This window comes from Thalassophryne amazonica, chromosome 15 (assembly GCF_902500255.1).
Source record: "Thalassophryne amazonica chromosome 15, fThaAma1.1, whole genome shotgun sequence".
Classification (NCBI taxonomy): Eukaryota; Metazoa; Chordata; class Actinopteri; order Batrachoidiformes; family Batrachoididae; genus Thalassophryne; species Thalassophryne amazonica.
The window spans coordinates 10,671,815-10,687,600 of NC_047117.1; the positions used below are offsets into that span (position 1 = coordinate 10,671,815).

The 15,786-nt window shown below is 46.3% G+C and overlaps 1 pseudogene; it reads right to left on the reverse strand.

Moving 5' to 3' along the window:
* Positions 1-764: 764 nt before the first annotated feature.
* LOC117525804 lies at positions 765-1,717 on the reverse strand (annotated as a pseudogene).
* Positions 1,718-15,786: the final 14,069 nt, after the last annotated feature.

Genomic DNA, 15,786 nt, shown 5'->3' on the forward strand with positions numbered 1-15,786 from the left:
TTTATTTCATATATCAGCGATGTTATGGCTTGCTGTGGGGTTAATTGCACTAAAAGACTGTCTAAGAAGCCTGTGTTTTCATTAAGTGAAATTTTGGTTTGATTTAATTTGTGTGTTAGTGCAGTTATCACTTATTAGCAGTCATTGCTAGCTTGGGGAGATCAGCTACAGTCATAGGGCCATGGATATAGAAGTAATATGTCACTCATAAATTGAAATACCTGCCCCTAAGCCACCACCCAGTGCACCAAACAAAAATATTGCATTTATCACCCTATTAGCCTTAGCTGAGTTGCGTCAGGAAGGGTATCCAGCGTAAAACCTGTGCCAATTCAACATGCAGATCCACCTTGGATTTGCTGAGGCGACCCCGAGTGCAAACAAGGGAGCAGCCGAAGGGTCTATATATATATATATATATATATATATATATATATATATATATATATATATCTTTGCTTTTTATATGCAGTCTCTGAGAGTTGACACAACCTTTTGGGAACTGCTTTTTTCACGAGAATAAAGGTCGCAGTAGAAGGAGACCCTCCATTATAAATGGCCGATAAGACACGTGGCTCTTCTCTGTAGTTTTTTCTTGACATAAACGAAACATTGTTGAAACAAAGACTCAAAAGCCATGAGACCGCTGACATATGCAGGTTGTAAAATGTTTATGTTGCCCAACACTGACAGCTGTGCTTTAACAAAATAAAATTTGAAGTCTTGTTTACGGCTCTGCAGGCAGCACTGATCCGTACGTCTGTGTGGGCATACACACAAACACAGAAAAACATGACGACACACTCCCTGGATGTATGCACAGTGAGATGTCTCACTGCACATCCTAGCTGATGACAGTCGGTTTGACGAGAAGAGCCCTGAAGGGAACCACCACCCATGAAAAGGGGTCACTATGTCTGAGGCCTGCTCCTGTAGAAGGGTTCAGCACCTCCTCTTTTCCTTCTTCCTCTTCATCTCCTACCTCTTTCTGCCCCACAGTTCCCAACCCCAACATTAATGCAGCTGAGAGTCCTCAGTGTACCGGGGGGGACTCTGAGAGGCCAAGCGGCCCCGCGGTCCAGCGGTGTCTTCCTTCAAGTGAGAACACCGGAGCAAAGTGGGGACTCAACGCTCTGGCTTGGTAGAGTGCAGAGAGAGGCAAAGAGGTCACCAGGCTTCCCAGGAGGGCTGCAGCAGCCCCAGGGATGATGATGTGAGCTCCGCCTCCAGCATGCGATTCAGTGGCAGTCCGGTGCCCGTCCAGGGCTGGCCTCAATCCAGGCCTGCTGCAGGCACCTTGCTCTTGAGAAACAAAGTGTCCGTGAGCCTTGATATGCTTGCGTATCTTGCGTATACGCAAGATCTTTCCTGGTTCTGCTGGAGGTTTCTTCCTGTTAAAAGGGAGTTTTTCCTTCCCACTGTTGCCAAGTGCTTGCTCATAGGGGGTCGTTTTGACCGTTGGGGTTTTTCATAATTATTGTATGGCCTTGCCTTACAATATGGAGCGCCTTGGGGCAACTGTTTGTTGTGATTTGGCGCTATATAAGAAAAAAGTTGATTGATTGAGTTGATTGCGTAGCAAGCTGGGATCTGTGTAGCGCTTCATGCAGCCAACCATCTTGCAGTAGTACGGTTTGTCCACGTAATGGGTGTGCGCGTGCTTTAAGCGGTCACTAGAGTTGGAGTAACGCTTGCTGCAGCCGTCATAGGGGCAGTAAAACAGGAAATGTTCAAATGTCAAACACTTCCTGGATTGACAGACGAGATCCCATGGAATCTCACAGGAACTGTTGGGGAAAAAACACCTTCCTACAAAAATAACCTTTACTCAAAACATAGAAAATCTCAGGTTTCCCCTCGTGAGTCCGTGGGCAGTGAAAATAGAATACACAGACAACAATAATTTAAATTCAAGTTAATCCTACCAGGTTTATTAAAACAGCAGAGCAGATCAGTCGTCAAAAATCATTCATCTTTGCGCAAAAATGGGTTCAGAATGCATACACATCTTTAACGCCACAAAACCTTTACCCACAGCATGTGCAGCAAAAAGAACACACTTCTTTCAAAAACAGAGTTTTTTAAGTTTGCAGTTCAGAAATCTGTCTGGGCGGGGCTCCCAGTCCCACACGTCCTCAGTCTCAGCGCAAAACATGTAAGTCCATGGCATAAAGCAGGCATTGTTGTTAATCCTTAATGTCCAATGTTGTGATGGGAACTGATTTGATAAGTGCCCTGGGTGCAGAGATTGCCAGTACATACACCCCCAGTTTCTGCCTTTTGCGGCAAAGTGTAACTAATTAATTAAAGAATCACTGTTTTCTTGTTTTCAGCTCCGTATGAGAACAGGTCCATGTGTTCAGTTTTAGTGTCATTAATGTCTCTACAGACACTTTCAAGGTTGCCTCCCCGATAACACATAATCCAGTCATTGTTCTTCCCTGTGGAAACAAAGTTCTTTCACAGTCAAAATATGAAATCACTCACATTTTACAGAATGCAGAAGCAGCAATTATTAGACTATTATTTAGTTTTAAGTCAGCAGAGAAATTACCTTCACAGGTAGATGATATCTCGGAAGCGAGGTGGAGATGACGTCCGGCTTTTATGGAGTGGATTGATGAAGTGGAGATGGGTGACAGCTGTCATGAGTTGATGAGTGACAGCTGTCAACCCCGGCTGTGTCCGTGGCGGCAGCGCCCTCTCGTGCCTGAAGCCCGCACTTCAGGCAGGGCGCCTTCTGGTGGTGGGCAGCAGTACCTCCTCTTCTGGCGGCCCACACAACAGTTCATTATTGATCAGCATAGTTCAAACATAAATGTGCAAACCATTTGATTATAAACAGAGGCAACAACAAAATTATTTGCAGTACATATCTTGACCTCATGACCTTTGAACATATCATGAAACATCATGTCAGGCGTTAGTCATTAGTGCCGCATGGCGCAAAGCAATGCCGTGATGAAGCCTCACAGGACATGTTCTGGCATGTCCAGGCACATCCACAATTTCTCGGATAATCACTCGATGGAAAAACCACCGACAGCTGCTGTCTGAACGCCATCTCCAAGCCGTCCTGTGAGACCAAAACGGAGGTGGTTTTGTCCATCGTGACGCGTGAAGCCTCCGCTCGGCTTTCCATGACAAAATCTCTTGTTAAAAGTGAAATCTGCTGGAAAATGGTTGATGTCCAGCTCTTGTGATAACCAGAGAAATGGCACACGATGGTCACGGATCCAGACAGCCATCCGTTTAGAAATGAAATGGTCGTTCAGCCTGTCGATGGCGGCTTCGGAGCACGGCGCGCCCCACAGCCGCTGGGGGCCATCCTTAAAGTGACAGTAACACTCCTTATTCTCTACCAAACCCGTAACATTTTCACGGAAAGCCAGATACATTTTTCTAATGGTTTCCAGCTGCCAGTCTCTAACAGTTTCTGAAAAAATTCTGATGGAAAAGCCCAAATCATTCCGCCATTTCCTGGCAATGAAACAACGACGAGGGGGCTGGACCACTCCTCACTCAAAGCCTGCTCACAGGCGAATGACGCAACCGACAGGCATGGAACAACTCACGCATGCGCACAAGGGTTCAAGCTTGTCTGACGCAATCACACATGATTCAAATCCATATGGTTTTTGAAAAAAATAATACTTTTCTAATAGACCTCGTATTTTCATTTATTCTTAACAATTTCCCCCTTTTGTCCACAGTTAAACTGTGGACAACACCTTACAGACATTCATCAACTTCTAATAGTTCATCTACTTCCCCAGGATTAATTCCCAACACAACTAGCTGACTAGCAATCGTACTATCAAAGAACTTGGTAATCAGAGTTCTAAGGCATGGAACAACACAACATGCAATCATTGTCATTACTAAGAACACAAACAAAAATATCATAGCCATCTTGATCATCCATTGTCTCCAACCTCCTGAAAATAACCAGTTAAAAAATCCCCCTTCATCTTGCACATATCCCTTTTCAATTGCATCCTGAATTTGAGTCAGATTAGCTTTGGCTTGAGCAATGACACCACTGTCACCTGAATTGTCTGGAATGAATGTACAACAGTCAGGTCCCACAATTACCTTCAACCAGATCCAATCTCCTGGATCTACTTTATTCCCCACAGGTCCCTGTGGAGGATTGCCTTCTCGTTGCTGCACCTGGAACGAGAGCAAGGCTACCAATGCAGTTAGTAGCAAATAATAGGTAGTATGTTGTATTTGGTTGACATCTAGGGGCGTCCCCCTTATGCCAGTGGCAGCTGGATTGGGAAAACTCCTTCCTATGTAAAGTTCATGCGGGGAGAATCCTGTTGATGAGTTAACAGAAGCCCTGATAGCCATCAAGGCAATTGGCAATGCCTGTACCCAGGTCAGTTTTGAGTCAGCACAAATTTTAGCCAGCTTCTCCTTTAGTGTCTGATTTGCTCTCTCCACCAGTCCTTGGGACTGTGGGTGATAAACGGAGCCAAATCTGTGTTTAATGCCCATACTTTTCTCGACTCTAGCCAAATCTTCATTTTTGAAATGTGAACCATTGTCTGATCTGATTGATCTTGGAAACCCATGTCTAGGTATGAACTGATTGATCAGATATTTGCACACTGATGCAGCATCTTCCTTTTTGGTGGGGATGGCCTCTACCCACTTTGTATAGCAATCAACAATTACCAGCAAGTACCTATAACCTTGAGTTCGGTTTTCTGGGCCCATGTCTGTGTAGTCAATTACTATGTCCTGAAAAGGAGCAGTTGGCACCGGATATGACCCCATTGTGGGGGTCATTCCTGGACGCGCATTGTACTCCAGACATACCTTGCAGTTTTCCAATTGATGTTTAATCCGTTTAGTTAGTCTGGGATGCCACCAGTGTTCTGACACAATTTTTTCTGTCTGCCTTCTTGATAAATAAGCCATACCATGTGCTCCATCAGTTATGATATGTGCCAATGCTGATGGTAAACAGATTCTCCCATCATTAAATCTCCAAAGTCTGTCCTTTTCTATTGCTCCATATTGTTTCCACACTGATTTTTCATATGCTCCTGCATCATCTTGCATTTCACACACATCTCACTTTGTTAATGTGTGTCCCTGCAACTCGGCTTCTTCCTCTTCTGAGTACATAATCAACTCTCCTTGGTACCCTGCAGCTGCCTTTGCTGCCATGTCTGACCTGATTGTTTCCTTCATAGACATTTACTGCTTGGTCTTTTGAATGTCCTCTGCATTTTACTACAGCCAGTTTGTTCGGTCCCATCATGCCTTCTGCCAGGTGAGTCACTATGTCATAATGTTTTACAGGTTGTCCTGCTGCTGTCAAAAAGTCAGTCCTGTACCATCTTGCCAACTCATAGTGAACTACACTATAAGCATATGCAAAGTCAGTGTAGACTGTCACATTTTCACCTTTTGAATGTTTTAGCGCTTCAGCTAATGCATGTAATTCTGCTCTCTGCACGGATGCTTGTTGAGGATCTGTACTGATGCTACTGTCCTGAATGTCCCTGAGTTTGGGTAGAGTTCAACTACAGCGAATCCTGCCTTTAGCCCTTCCATTGGGCTTCTCCAGCAGCATCCATCTGTGAACAGAATCCTTGTTGCTCCCAACAGTGGTTCTGCTTGTAAATCCTGCTTTAATTTCACAACTGCTTCCACCTTTTCTTCACATCTGTATGCGGGTAGAGGATCCATAGTGTCGGCCATATTTACACCTTCAGTGCTGTAGGTGATGTGTGGCTGCAACAAAATGGCTTCTAGTCTGGTTTGTCTTAGGCTAGTCATGGTGAAAGCCTTGGATGAGACAAATGATGCGACCGTATGTGAGGTCAGTACTGTCAGTGGGTGAGACATCACTATGTGTGCTGTTTTTGTGATTGCTTTAGCCACTGCTGCTGCATGTTTTGTGCATGGAAATTGTCCTTGTTCCACTGAGTCAAGTTTTAAACTGTAGTACATTAGTACCTTTCTCTCACCCCCTTTTTTCTGATATAGGGCAGCATTAACAACTCCCCCTTTTTCAGAAACATTCAGGAAGAAGGGATCATCATAATAGGGTACAGCCAAGGAGGCTGCTTTTGCTAAATGTTGTTTCACCTGAATAAACTGTTGCTTTGCTTCTGTAGTCCAGTTCAGAGCTGCTTTCAGGTTTCTGTGCCCTTTTTCTTTTACCAGTCCCCTCAGGAGTGCAGTGTTGTCCACATAGGATGGTACATAATTTCTGCTGTATCCAATCAGTCCCAAAAATGACAGCATTTCTGTCACTGTTTCAGGTCGTTTGTGATGCAGAATAGTTTCCAGCTGTCCGGAGGAAACTGATTTACCAGCAGCAGAGATTACTCTGCCCAGGAATGAAACCTGAGGTCTTGCCATGCGTGTAGCTTCCAAACAGGAGGTGTCTGATTCAGCTGCAATAAAGATGTCATCCACATACTGGACAAGGAGCACTCCAGAGGGCAGCTGTACATCTTTAATCAGCTGTTTGAGAGCATGATTAAATAAACCTGGAGACAATACAAATTCCTGTGGCAGAGAAGTGTATGTGTATTGCTTTCCCAAATATGTGAATGCAAAAAATCTTTGGAGCTGAACCGACAAAGGAACACTAAAAAAACGCATTTGCCAGATCAATTACTGTGAGGAACTTATGTTTTGGTGTTAAGCAATGACAAAGCTGTGTACGGATTAGGAACAGAGAGACACTTTGTCTGAATTATGTCATTAATACGTCTCAAATCATGCACCATGCGGTATTTGTCTGTGTTTGGTTTTGGAACAGGTAAAATAGGAGTATTGTAGTCAGATTCGGTCTCAATCAAAACACCGGAGTCAATTAGCCCTTCAATGGTGGTCTTTATGCCTTGTGCAGCCACGTCTGAAATGGGATACTGTGGAATCCAAACAGGTGGACCAGGTTTGACCTCAAACATAACAGGTGGCACATCAATATGTCCAACATCTGTTGGAGAGGTGGCCCACAATTTCTGGGGCATGCTGTCCAGCAGAGGTATGGTATTTTCTTGGTCAGTTTGTTCGGCACCATGATGTCGTTCCAAAAATTGTTTCTCCAAAAATACACTATCACGTAAGGACCAAGGAATGTAGTAGGCTTCTGGGACGGTGAGTACTTGACTTAGGGCAGCTGAGAGTTCTGCCAGTCCGTAGTTTCTTTTAGCCTCTTAGTCATGGGACCCAATTCTTTGGCTTGGTGTCCAGAATGCAATGCAAGCGAGACATGAGGGCAAGAAACATCAGAGAGTGCAAACCACTCATTTTGTTCTGCATCTAGTTCCACCACTGCAACAACACCTTCAGGCCCGACAAACAACCCATTAGAGACAATGAACCAACGTGTCTGGTCAAGCTGCTCTTGAAATGCTTCATCATACACAAGGTCAGTTTGTATGGTGTAATTTAGGGTGACATGAAAAGGGTCTGGTGAGGAACATAAGGTTGGAGAGACTTGATCCAGGGCTCCCAGTTACGATAGAAAGTCAATATGCCTGTGGCCGTGGCAGATTCTGAACAAAGCAGTCCCCAATAGATCTCAGCATGTTCGTTGGGTATTGTGGGTGCAGTGTCAGGTTGCAACAACATCATCCCTCCATTGAGCTGGGAGTGGCAGGGTAACACTTTGCCATCTCTCAGAGTCACTGTAGTCCCAGCCTTTGAACAGGACACTTCCACACCACACTTTACCATGATGTCTCTTCCCAAAAGATTGACAGGGCAGTCTGTTGATGCCAGAAACTGTTGCATGAATTTCTGGCTCCCCATAGTCACTTGAACTGGCACAGTTCTTGGTATAGCCGCAGATTTCCCAGAGAACCACTTGACCCTCACAGCAGTAGAGGATAGTGGAATATTGGAGTCAGCCTTGGTCAGCGTGGAGTAGGTCGCACCAGTGTCCACCATGAAATCCACTTCCCTGTTGTTCACAGACACGGTCAGCATGGGAGGGGCTAAGGCTCCCTGCGTAGGGGGCCTCCCTATTGAGGAAACTGGCCTCCTTGTGGTGACCAGAAGGGATTGCCAGCTGATGGCGCCATGTCCTGTTGGGGGTTGGTGTACATAATCCTGGGCAGCTTGTGAGCAGTTCTTAGCCCAATGTCCTGGTTGACCACAGTTGTAACACACGCCTGGCTGTGGTCCACCCTGACCTGTCCTCCTTCCCCTCATAGAACCTCCTCGACCCCCACGTCCTGTTTGCGGGCGGAAACGGCCTCTACCTTTTCCACCCCTATTTTGATTCATGCCTGATGGCCATTGCTGTTGGCCAGGCCATGGAGGTGGTGGTACATAAGGTGGATATGGCCAGTTCTGTCCAAAGGCCCCAGCCACAGGTTGTGGCACTTGAGCCATCTGGAGCTGATCTGAGCCATTTTTATCCTTTTTGCTGATTTTGGCTTCAGCTTCTTTGAGTTGCATTTTGAGCAACTTCAGTTCCATGTTTGTTTTCTCACTCTGGTCTTCTGCTTGCCTTACATTGAAATTTTTCAGGAAGTGTATCACATGTAACTTCCATCTATTTATCGGCATGACAGAAATCTCAGGTGTGTCGTCCAATTTAGCCTTTACAGGAGCAGGGAGACCAGAAAACACAGCCTGTTTAAACAGGATCTGTGCACCAGTGTCACCTGTACCCGGATGTCGGCCTGTAAAGTCAATCCAATGATTTACGGCTCTTTGTATGAATCTTTCAGGGGACTCATCTTCTTTTGGTGAGTAAGAGGCTGTGCCAGATGTTATATTGTAAGGGTATTTATCTCTGAGTGCAGCATAATACTCGCGCCGTATATTATCAAATGGCATATCATCAGGAAATGTAGTAATTTTGGCTGCTTCTTCCAGTACCACACTTTCATTTCTGGATGCACAGGCTGCCACCAGAGCGCGCACATCACCCAATGATAAATACATACCTCCTGTGAGGTCTTCCAATTGCCTGATCCAGGGGCCTGCACCCCCAGACAGGGGCGGTAGCCTATCTTCGATTGCAAACATGTCACGTGTTTTCCAGGCTTGATAGACCTGGCGTCCTCCTACTCCTTCAAACAATGGTGCATTCAGAGGAGTTTGTAAATCAAATTCACTTAATGCAGTGTTTTTAGTCTTATGTCTAGTCACCATGGGATGGCTTACAGCTGTCAGGCTGTGATGAAAATTTTTGCTGGACTCTAATGTCTCATGGGTGTGTTTATCACTATTTACCACTAGGGAGTAGCAGTCAGCCATTTGAGATCTAGCATCAATGTTTTGAGACTCATTTTGATCAGCTTCCTTCCCCTCACTGTCCTCATCTGTTAGGTATATGAGATTTAACTTTTCCTCTAGTCTCCCCCTGTCTCTTGCTTTCTTCTGGAGGTATTTTTCTTCTTCAGTATCTCTGAGTATCTGTTTATTGTCCTCCAGAGACAACTCATTGAGTCTTTTAGATAGTTTTTCTAACCCTCTTTGTGGTTTGTATAATCTGTACACCTTTGGACCCTTTATTTTAACCACTCCAGAAACACTGGGTGGACTTCCACACTGGTCGACGTCCTCACTGTCTGAGTCAATTTTTTATTGTTTCATGTGTTTGAGACGTTGTTTTTCTAATTTCTGATACATTTTTTCATGTACTTTCTCCTCATGTTTATGTTTATTGTGTTGTCTTACTTGTCTGAGAAATTTATGTGAGTCAGGGTCAAGCAAGTCTCCCCCATAAGTTCCACCTTCCCATCCTGTTAAGTCAATTCTGTCATCATCACTTTCTGAATCCTCCTTCCTGCTTCTTTTTTTTTCTTTCTGTTTTCTTTGGACTGATGGACCCTGTGGAGTAGAGGATATTATTGAGCCTCTAATAGAACCCGGGGTGCCCCTCAGGCCACCACCAGTATCTCCCTGGGGAGACGGTGGAGGACCCAGAGGACCCTCACTGCTAACCAATCCTGGAGTCTCCTCACAGTCCATCAGTCCAGACTTAATCACTAGAATTGGAGCTTGGACAGGCTGTGGAGTCATTGGCAGTGTGCCATTTTGAATCACCATAACATTATTATAAGGTGGTGAGCTGTTGTCTATCAATGTAGGATAAATTCTCTGTACCACAGGTGCCACTTCACCCTTTAGAGGTAGTGGTATTTTTTCAGATTTTGTGTCAGATGTTTCAGATTGTTCTACAGTTTTCTCTGTGTTGGTCATTTTTCTCTGAGCCACAGTTTCTTCCCAAGATTTACAGGCATGAAGCTGTATTACAGCATTATGATAATGAATATGATTTTTCTCAGCTGTTTTGCACAATTTTTCGGTGTTGATTTTAAACAGGTCCTTATTTTCTGCTTTTAATTTTTGTGCTTCTAATTTTTTATTCAGAACTACTCTGTACTGGTGTTCCAATACAGTCAGCATTTTTTGATCAGTACTGAGAGCACTCATTTCAAGCCATTTTAACTCCTCTCCTCCCCTGCATGTCACTGAGAATTGTCTCTAAATTTTTCTTCTGGTTACGATTTTTATCTTCTACAGATTTCAAATAGAATGTCTTGAAAGTGGACCAAAGGTCCATAAATGATCTGGGTTCAGACATTGTCAATTTTAGTTTTATATCACTGATATGGAGACACACGAACTGCTCTCGGAAACACACGAAAAATTTAACAGTTGCCGGTAATGTCTCCCTTGTGCTCACGTGGCCTCAGATCAAGATCAATGATCAAGCTTCTACTACAATCGTGCAATGGGGAGAACCCCTGATTGCAGCGGATCAATTCTGGGTGTTACTTCACAATCGTGATCTGGTTTTAACAAAGGGAACAGTCAACCACCCACACTATATACCCACAGAAACTCCTCAGTGCACCCTTTATTGTTTCAGGAATCTTCAGTCGTGGAGGAATTGTTGGGAAAGTGTAGTGACATGGACCCACAACAGGGGGCGCAAATGAACAGTCAATAGATGAGCCAAAAAGTAACAATTTAATGTTGTGAATGTGCACAACGAACATACAGACAATCACAGAATATCATTACAGTCAATACACAGAGGTGACGTGTGGGCAGGCTCGAGGATAGAAGACGTCTGTCCTAAGAAGAGCCGGAACCACACGATTTCCGCCGCCCCAGAACCTGGTGAATACTGGAGCCGCCAAGTCCCGAATTCCCAGGTGATCACCGTCCCCGACTGTCGGATCTGGTACTGCTGGCGAAGAACAAAGACAGTCAAGTGTGGGTGTGTGTACACCCAGTAACAACAACGGTGGGAATGCCACCTCCACCTCTCAGTCAATATGTTGCAGCGGTCTCAGCTGAAAAGGAGCGCCGTCTTGCACAGCCTCCTCACAAACGACCGGTTCTCCTGCAAATTCTCACAATAACAGAGTTACAAATCTCACAAAAAGGCTGAGAGTATTACCTCCTATGAAGTATGATATCTCGGCAACGAGGTGGAGATGACGTCTGGTCTTTATGGAGTGAGATGATGTTGAGTAGATGGGTGACAGCTGTCAAGAGGTAATGAGCGACAGCTGTCACCCCCGGCTGTGTCCATGGCGGCAGCGCCCTCTCCTGCCTGAAGCCCGCACTTCAGGCAGGGCGCCCTCTGGTGGTGGGCCAGCAGTACCTCCTCTTCTGGCGGCCCACACAACAGGAATGTTGAATTCTTCTCTGGTACCTCTCAACACGACACTCTTCGGTACCTAGGGGACTTATCACTGAGGAGCGAACCAGCCCAGCACAAAGTACCACCAGAAAATACAAACCCCCAAAAAATAGCAATTATAATGTAACACAGGACCAACAGATCAACAGATACTTGTTCTCTTTTACTTTTTCTGAACCTAATTATAATTAATTAAATATATAAATGAATGAAATATATATCAAACTAATTATATATAATAATTGAATGTATTATAATGAATTATTGTGCACCTTATTACTCTATTCCGGAATTATTTTTGAGACATACAAACATTTAAGACAGACGGGTCAGAGATCACACACTCAGCTTTGTGATGAAATCAGATAGGTACCTTTAATGAGGAATCAAACACCCTCCTTCCAGGATCAAACACCTGGGTGTTGTATGGCTGGGGGGCCTGGCTGCCTTTTTGTTTCTGTCTTTTGTTTTTCCTTCCAGGTGGCTTGCATTTGGGACTGAGTGGCTGTGTTGCTGAGCTTATCAGGACCTCACCCTGATCACCTGCGGCTCGTCAGGACTCACAGCTGAGGTGCATCTATATGGATTGGAACATGGTGGCATTTAAGACTGGAGTATACAGTGTGTATTTGCCAGAGACTCGACCTTGTGACCAGACGGGTGAGATCGTCGTCTCGGGAGCCATCTCATCATCAGTGGATGCAGAGAACGTCCAGGATTTGATGCACGGTCTGTGAAAGAGGAGGGGGTGAGGTCTCACGCTCGTCAGCACACTTCCTGAGGTACGTTAGATTTTGTGACTAACATTTATACAGTCAGTAAATGTGGTGTCCCTCACACCTTTTATTATATTGAGCTGTATGTTAGTCATGTATCGGCTTCCACTGCAGTGGAGTTTGTGAACTGGATGTTCCATGCCTGCAGGTTGGGAAGCTGATTAGTAATCAAGCCAGGAAGTGTTGGCTGTTTGTACACCTTTAAGTGTTCTCTCTGTGTGTAGGGTGTGGACTCACATAATGGTTCCTTCTTTCACAGACTCGGTTTGTTGCGGCCACCTGGGGGTGTCGGCGGGGTCCTTGGGTCCGAACAGCTTCTGGCTCCGGACCGTTAGCGCTGCTGGGAGCGCACCAAGCCAGACCGCACTTTCTTTTGTTGTTTTTTTGTATCTCTGTTATGTATTAATTCAGTTAGCCTTTGTACCGTGCTCTGCTTATTTCATACTGGGTCCTTCAAACGCTGGTCGGTCTCCGAGCTGCGTCCGACACATAACAGTAGGCTCTGGCCAAACATCACGGACCCAGCGGTAGCAGAGACGGTAACGCGCCGGGAAGGCGGCAGCAGACGTCAGAAGTTATCCGGATCAGTTGCGGGTGCTCTCCGCCCGGATGGTGCGTGTTTGAGAACCCATTACTGAATACTGATTCGTGCTCTCTTGCAGCCGTGTTCCTGTGTGTGCCTTATCCGTGGGTCGTGGTGGAGTGTGACTGGCGACGGCTTCGCGTCGCACTTCGACCGGATAAGAGGTTTGAAACGGGAGCTGCAGGAGTGAGTCTGTAATGGGTGGAACGCGCACGGCGGAGCTCTGTGGCACGGGTCGCGGTGCTTCCTGTGTTACAGTCGTAGCCCCGTTTCCCGGGTAATGATAGCTACTGCGTCTGTTGTGTCAGCTCCGGTGTTATTTAGTTGAATCACATTTTTTGGTTGTGTGCTGCTCACAGAAAGGCAGCATGAGTTTGTTTTCTCAGTTACCAAAGGGGGTTTTTTCATTTTTAGCACTTTGGCTCCCTCTTTTGGTGACTGAGTCACATTTACCGTCAAGCTCTTAAGTTGGAAAGGTGTGTTCCATTTGTTGGAGCTGACGGTTATATAACACTTATTTGTTTTGTGTTAGTTCATTTTGTGTGGGTGTTTTTGAGTTGGGTTTTTGTGGGGATTTTATTTTTTGTTTTTCACTATTTAGTGTCTGGGTCGTGACCCTGCAGTTCTGCCAAAAAAAAAAAAAAAAAAAGGACCCGAGCAACCTTACGTCAGTCTGTTAGTCTTTCTTTTTTTATTTATTTTTTTTCAGTTTCACCTCCCAGGGTTTGATGGGACGGTTCCCCTGGGGGTCATGGGGAGGGTATTTGGGTTGTTGTTTTTTCTTTCTTTTTTTTTTTTGTTTTTTGTTATGCCCTCTCTTCTCCTCTGACTCCAGCCGTGTGAGCGTAGTGTCGGCGTTGCTGGAGTGGTGCAGTTAGGTTGTGCTGGGCGTTTCCCAGGTAACCTCTGCACCCGGGAGGGGAGGGGGGGGTTTGGGGTATTTTCTTTTTGTTCCTTCTCTTCTCCTCTGCTCCAGCCGTGTGAGCAGTAGTGTCGGCGTTGCTGGAGTGGTGCAGTGTGGTTTATGCTGGGCGTTTCCCAGGTAACCTCTGCACCTGGGGGGGGTGTTTTCCCCCAGTTTCCGCCCTCAGGGTTTGACTGTGGTGTCCTCTGGGGGGGAAAGGGCTGTGGTCCATCTCAGCCATAGACGGCCGGGGCTGGGTCCGTTGGGTCGTGAGGGGAGGCGTCTCCTGGGGTTGACGAGGTGGTCCTCTGGGAGGCGCTGGGAGTCCCCGTGGGTGACGTTGGATCCCAGAGGGACCTCGGCTGTGGTTATTACTCCTGGAGCTGGCGGGAAGTCCTCTGGGGGTGTTGGTCCCTACATGTCGTTTTGGGGGGGGGGGGGGGTTTAGCGCTTTTATTTGTAAGCTTAAGTTTGGGGTTTTTCTTTTCTCCTCTTCCCGGGGTTTGATAGGACGTCCCCTGGGGAGGGGGGGGTGGTTTGGTTGTTTGTGTTTGTCTTTTTTGTTTTATGACTAATGACCGAACATGGTTGGATAAAGGCTGACCGCACAGGTTTAAGAACTCCTGGCCACACCTGTGCTAATGACTGACTGAAACAAAGGCAAGGATGCAGCCAGAGGAGAGGACATCAACCATTCTGTTGGAAGACGAATGCAGATGCGGTTTCCAGCCATGGTCCCTGGAGGGGGGTGTTTCTCCTGGGCCAGGTTTGTGTGGTCGCGGGAGGCTTCCCGTGGAGGGTGGGGGTACCTTTGTATGGCTGGGGGCCTGGCTGCCTTTTTGTTTCTGTCTTTTGTTTTTCCTTCCAGGTGGCTTGCATTTGGGACTGAGTGGCTGTGTTGCTGAGGTTATCAGGACCTCACCCTGATCACCTGCGGCTCGTCAGGACTCACAGCTGTGGTGCATCTATATGGATTGGAACATGGTGGCATTTAAGACTGGAGTATACAGTGTGTATTTGCCAGAGACTCGACCTTGTGACCAGACGGGTGAGATCGTCGTCTCGGGAGCCATCTCATCATCAGTGGATGCAGAGAACGTCCAGGGTTTGATGCACGGTCTGTGAAAGAGGAGGGGGTGAGGTCTCACGCTCGTCAGCACCACTTCCGAGGTACGTTAGATTTTGTGACTAACATTTATACAGTCAGTAAATGTGGTGTCCCTCACACCTTTATTATATGAGCTGTATGTTAGTCATGTATCGGCTTCCACTGCAGTGGAGTTTGTGAACTGGATGTTCCATGCCTGCAGGTTGGGAAGCTGATTAGTAATCAAGCCAGGAAGTGTTGCTGTTGTACACCTTTAAGTGTTCTCTCTGTGTGTAGAGTGTGGACTCACATAATGGTTCCTTCTTTCACAGACTCGGTTTGTTGCGGCCACCTGGGGGGTGTCGGCGGGGTCCTTGGGTCCGAACAGCTTCTGGCTCCGGACCGTTAGCGCTGCTGGGAGCGCACCATGCCAGACCGCACTTTCTTTTGTTGTTTTTTGTATCACTGTTATGTATTAAATTCAGTTAGCCTTTGTACCGTGCTCTGCTTATTTCATACTGGGTCCTTCAAACGCTGGTCGGTTCTCCGAGCTGCGTCCGACACATAACACCTGGGTATCAGGGATCACACACCCTGTTGAGGGATCGAACACCCTCCTTCCAGGATCAAACACCTGGGTATCAGGGATCACACACCCTGTTGAGGGATCGAACACCCTCCTTCCAGGTTCAAACACCTGGGTATCAGGGATCACACACCCTGTTGAGGGATCGAACACCCTCCTTCCAGGATCGAACACCTGGGTATCAGGGATCACACACCCTG